The sequence below is a fragment of the Pipra filicauda genome, unplaced genomic scaffold (assembly GCF_003945595.2).
Source record: "Pipra filicauda isolate LSUMZ 115617 unplaced genomic scaffold, ASM394559v2 scaffold30_size5312502_pilon, whole genome shotgun sequence".
NCBI lineage: Eukaryota > Metazoa > Chordata > Aves > Passeriformes > Pipridae > Pipra > Pipra filicauda.
Genome location: NW_024104432.1, coordinates 3,604,593 through 3,610,958, shown reverse-complemented (window position 1 = coordinate 3,610,958; position 6,366 = coordinate 3,604,593).

Genomic DNA, 6,366 nt, shown 5'->3' with positions numbered 1-6,366 from the left:
TTAACAATCAATGTCAAAAATTTGCTCTTACCCCAACAGCATATTGTTGGAAGCTATTTTCTGATTTATATCTTTCTCAACTGATTCTCAAGGAATAGTGTAGGAATTAACCCCAGGAAACAACAAGAAGGCTTTCAATGTGTGTGTAGTTTATATACAGCGTACGTTTATTTGTGTAATTTATTTTACAGCTTGTATCTTTAGTGGCAATATTTGTAGCTCCATCATCAACAACCGAGGTTAAGAGTTTTAAGGGAATAGTAGTTTGGAACAAAGATTGCCCCCAAGAAAGAGGGCTTGAGTTGCAATGTAATAAAATGTTTGCACATATGAAAAATGCCTATGAAGTCACCCCTTGGTCTGAGTTGCAGAGCCAGAATGGATGGAGCAGATTTCACTGCTGAAGTGTTAAAACAATTAATCACAGGCTGTAGGAAAGTCACTCTGAGTGTTAAGGGAGGAGAACTGCAGGGGCACCACCATGAAAGGACTCCAAAGAGGCTTCTCTATGCTAAAACAGAGTCAGCTTTCTGTCCCCTCCACACACTCCTGCAAACACTGGCAAAAGCTGCCAATTCCAACCCACCAATGAGACTCTGAACTCCTTGTTTCTGAACCCCAAGAGGCTGCTGCCTCACCCAGTGTGCAAAAATGCTTCAGCAGACTGATGCCTTAGCATTATTATTGTTATTAGCTGCCTGTGATTTACAATGTGAAGGAGAAGGACCATGGCTGGAGTGTGGCTTGCTGGTTTCCAATTGGAGTTGAACCAGAAATATAAGGCAGTTTTCCTCTAAATCTACAACCATGGTATTAAATATTTACATGAGCATGTGAAGATACAGATCTATCATGTGCCTGTGCCTCCATGGCAGGGTATCAGTCGTTCTGCCAATACATACACACACCCTCCTGCCTCACACATGTCCTGCAAAATGTGAATGGATGTGCTCTTTCTCTCAAAGAAATGACTTTGGGAGCTCATGTCATTCTTTTGGGAGGACGATGTTGTACTACCCAGTATACTGTGCATGGCATAGGTTGGGAGAACACCAATTTGGTTAAAGGAAAAATTCTTACTATAGGTGGAAGCTGATTTATATTTCATTTACACATTTTCCACAAGAGCTATTGAAAACCCTGACAAAGTGATATATGAGCAAATACGATTTGAGTTTACTGCATACAGACTCACATTTTCTGACTTTTTTTTTCTAAAAACTCAGTGCCAACTGTTTCCATTGCCATTTTTCTCCAAACCCACTCTGCCAACCAAATGTCACTGATATGTGATTTTCCACACAGATAGATAGGATTGCAACTTTTCAAAATATTAGACTGAGGCTATTAAGCATATTGGTTTAAACTTGCACCAAAATCAGAGGATATGAAGGGAGCAGACAAATGGCAGAACTAGCCTTTCCACCACATATGTCAGCAAGACCTATAGCTTGGGAAAATGATGATTTCCTGAATATAGCACTAATGCATTTACCATATGCTGTGCTGGAAGCGTTTTACATTCAAGCTAATAATCTGCAAACTTGGTAATTTCACATAGGCAAACTAGAGCTCTATTTTTATGTTCCAGCAAAGATTTAATGTACGGGGCTGAAACATTGCTAGGTTGTGTTATTTTTACCCACACTCTATAGGCTCTATATGGTTAAACTGTGAAATGCTGTCAGAAGAAACAGCAACTGCACTGCACTTGTGGAAAGCTCAAGTCCTCTGCATTATGAAGGTTATTTGTCTTGATTCTTATTCCTTTATATATTTATTACTTAGTTAGAAAAGCTGCATAATTTGCAAATGGTCTGCCATTACTAGGAACTGCAGAGATTCTAATAGAAAGCTGGAAATTTCAGAGCTTAAAATGGAAAAAATAAATAAGGTATCCATGTCTCCACATCTATTCCAAAAAGAGTAATATCACAGCACAGAAAAGCAGAAGTCTTGATCAGGGCCATTTAAATAGCTCTCATTTTGCTATTCCTGTCTCTCCTTCCTTTAAAAGCCTTCCAGGATCAATCTACAGCTAACATTGTATGGGCAACAGCAGAAAGGAGAACATACATGAACATCTGAGTACACACAAGGAGAAAAGCTGAGCAAGACTGGGAGGTAGTTGGTGTTGAAAACATTCCTTGATACTTCTGGCTGCTTTTGTTCTTCCTCCCTTTATTCCACCCTCTGCCTCCCAGCTATTCCTTTCTCTCCCTCTCTTGTACCATCTTGATTTATAATGTTCCCATGTTCCAGGTGACTCCTAGCATAATATAACCCCCTGACAGCTGCCTCCCTCCCAGTCTGGGTCCTGTGTGCAAATGGAGGTCAAAAACATAGTTGGAACTGGACCATAATTGAAAATGGCCCATCTGTTCCTCACTCCCATCACACCAAGCCTTGCCCATCATCACCCACAGTGACTCTCGGAGCTCTAGCCTGCCTGTTTCAAATCATTTGAGCTCAGAGGAGCTGGAGATGGCTGAGATATATATACTTTTTAACACATTCTGCACAGCCAAATGCATAAAGACACAGATGTACTTAGACCATCTCCAAAGTCAGCTTCTGTTTGGCTCAACACTGAGCTGGGCAAGGATGTCAAACATGGCTAAAATGTGTGCTCAGTTAAGGCAAGGGCCAGAAAAAGCCTTTAGGAATGTCTAGTGGGACTGATTTCCTCCTCTCTTTTGTGTTGTTTCCTCCAGATGCCTTAATATGGGGATAGGCAGCCCTTGATCTTGTGATGAAGACTGCTCTGATAGGAAATGTGTTGTGTGCCTTTATTTGAGAGACCCCAGGTTGGTCAGGACAGACAGAACACCACGTGTGTGGGGTGATTCTCTGGAGTGCCAGAATCGAAGTGGAATCTCTCAGCATTGTCTATTCTCTGCAGAGGTTTTTCAGTTGTGAGTCTTGGCAGCACAGCTGGGCACAGTGCCTGTTTCACACTATTGCAAGGTGGATCAGGACGTAGAACAGCCACTTTTCTCAATTTGGTGGCTTCTGGACCACTCTATGGCAGCAAGGTCAGGGAACTGCTGGTTGCTGTGGGCAGGACTGTGAGGGACCTTTCCCATGTCCTGCATCAAGAAGGAAAGCAACACTCTCTATTTGCGGAATAGAAAGATTTTTCCTCTTTTGCTAGAGGTAAACTGAGTAACTCAACAACAAAGCTTGTTCACTTGCTCCTGACATTGAAAAGCTTTTCTTTCACAACGCAGTCACGTCCTTCCCCACCTCATCACCACATTAATATCACTTTGTCCCCAGAAAGTTCTTTCCCTATCCCATGCAGACACCAGGTGCCCAGCTGGCACCCCAGTCCCTGCTACTACTGTACTCTCACGAGTCCAGGACAAATATTTAATATCATTCCAAGGGACAATGTATCAGGGCATTAGAGATAATCAATGGGAGAGCTGCCCAGAGCCCATAGGGCACACCAGCCAAAGGATCATCGGGGCAGGACATCACTAACCTCCATGGAGACACACATCAATCCAATCCTTTTGCTAGGAAAGGTAGTTTTCCCTACAAAGTGTTGTAGCAGTCACGGGTTCTTGTGATGCAGATGATTTAGTGACTGCACAGTGCTAAAGCTTTCTGGAGCTGATGGGATACCCAGCAATCCTAAAGGTGCAATATGAAAGAACCCAAACACTACAGCATGGACATGAGAAGTGTCTTCCTATCTGCACAGAAGATTTGCAGGAAGAGTGGCACGATGGCACATGTCTGACCACCAGAAACAGCGTGTGCTCCAAAGGCACACAAAGCTGATCTACAGACTGAAATATGTTGCCATTTTTGACACAGAGACCACAGAAGGAGAGAATTATCAAATCGCATTTCCTCAGGTCATGAGCAGGTTAAATTCTAGAGGGAAAAAAAGGACCATCATCAATAAGCCGACAGTGCTGCATCTTGATGAGTTATGGCATTCTTTCCTGACTGCCGGGACAAGAGAGTTCAAAAATAAGTGGTAGCAATTTCACATTTTAATTGGCACAATTGTAGAAAATGCTCCTTGGCAAGTATCAGGTATTATGTCTAACAGACCAAGCATTTGTCTGCAACAGACTTCCTTTGTGTGACAAAGGAATAAATAGACATGATGCTACCTTATATGGCCTAAGCGTCACCTTGTGAGAGAGATAAGTGATGACTGTGAAATGAAGCTGAAGTTGGCAACGATAATGCAAACAAGAGGATACCTTCAGCATGAGAGGTGACCCCACTGCATGAATAGCACGATTCTGACTTGTAATAAAATCCTTTGCTATTGTTTGTGTGTGCATAAAACACTCTTGTACTGAAATATATACTCGTGTTCTCTCAGAGAAAACTGTGGAAGATAAATTAGAGCCCTCTTATGACTTAAAGTCAGAAATCTGCAGACAGAAACACTGAAAAGAACCGGAGGTCAGTTCAGTCTCTGTCTCTCAAAGTTATACAGCACAGCTTTAGCAACCACTTCTTAATGATGAGGCATTGAATATCCACTGTGATGGCGCATTGCCCCCATCCTGAGAGACAAGAGCGTTGCCAAAGCTGTCTCTCAAAATCAAACCTAAATAATGTCTTCCTTCAGACCACTACTGTTTACCCCACCAGCATGACTAACCCCTGCTTCCATTTTTACCTTTCATGTACTTGTGCACTACTGTACCTGAATTACTGTTTTAAGTTCCGGGTCAGCTCATTCAGTCCCTCACACTCGTTGTTCATCTTCAGGTGCTTTTCTGATGTTTTACATTCAGACTCTACATCACGTCGTTGCTCTTCTTTTTAAAGTCTGTAGCTTTTCTATACAAATTCCAAAGTGAAAAAGCCAGAGTAGCAACGATTTTACTCCCCTTGCCCAGAAGAGTGGTGTGACTAATTTGTTTAGAGGTAAGTCAGCACCCTCTGGTGTTTCGTTAGTGTACTGCAAATTTCCTTACAGATGAAAGGACTAATTCCTCACAAAACCAAGAAAAATTCTGTGAAGACAGATGCCTAAGAGAGTAACATGCAAACTTCTGGGCTTATTGGAAGATAGAAGAAACCTTGCTTTTTCTCCTTCTTCTCCTCTTAAAGAAAAAAATACCGAATTTAGTATTTTCAACTTTTGTTGAACAAACACTAAAAGCATTGAACTTGGCAAATGACATTCCTTAAACAGCTTTTTTAAATTATTTTTTCCTAGCAATTATTTTGCATTATGTAACAGCCACTTAGATGCAAGTTTTGAAAACTTTCACATTATATTTAGTGCATTAATTGCTTTTAAAATTTTCATTTTTTCTGAACTGGAAAGCAAGAGGGTGTCACTCAAAAGCATTTCTGCTCAGCATGGGTAGCTCCCATGCCTTTGCTTTACACAAATTACATTCTGGTTCCTCTTCAAAATGCACTAAAAAGCTATAACATCTCTGAAGATGAGGTTGTTGGATTTTTTTTTCTTGAGGATTGGACTGTGGGCTCAAATAGATTAAGCAATATAGGTTAAGTAGAAGCTGCTCCTAGATACTATAAAGTAGTTCAAAGCAGAAGTAAAATAATGTAAATACCCATACACACTTCTTCTCTTTACTGATGTAATGTTCCAAGTTCTCTTCTTTACCTACAGCCAAAAGCATGGTCTGCTTACCAGAAAAGGTAACCTGATGATTACCTGAACCACGAGGAGTGCAATCATATTTTACTAGTCTCATTTTTCAAGCTATTCTAGCTCATCTGGAACTAAGGAGAGCAGAAATTTTCAAGAGTTACACTACACATCTTTATTTGTATATGTCTGTGGCATTGTAAAATTAAATCTTTTGAATGAAAGTTTGCTTGAAAGGAAATCTACTGTGAGATTCCACTGTTTTACCAGTGATGGTAACTGGTGAGTGATCCCAGGTAAAGTTAGGGTCAAAACAAAGGTATTTGATGACTCAGTCATACCAAAATTTTGCCAGACATGCACAGTAATGGTGGAAATGTGAATTTAAGAGTTATTCTCAGAAGGAAAATGTTGCATTCTGGCCCCCTTCATTCAGTCTCCAGTTACTGTCCCTGTGCATGAGTACAGGTAATCTTCACTGCGTTTGTCTCTTCATCCCATTCCTCGTATTTCACTCCAGGAAGGAATCATTGCTACCTAAATCAAATGGTAAACTTCTGGAATTGTGGAATAGCTACTACAAGCTTGGCAGAGCCCTCTAGAATGTGATATCCCTCAAACCTCATCCCTTTCCAACAGTGCAAACTGTTTTGCCAAGTCCTTTTCCAATTAAGAACCAAACTTTGGAATTCTGAAATGAAAAATTCATAAATTAATGTTTTTTCTAGGACTGCAGTCCACCTCTAATACCATACAGGCACAACCAT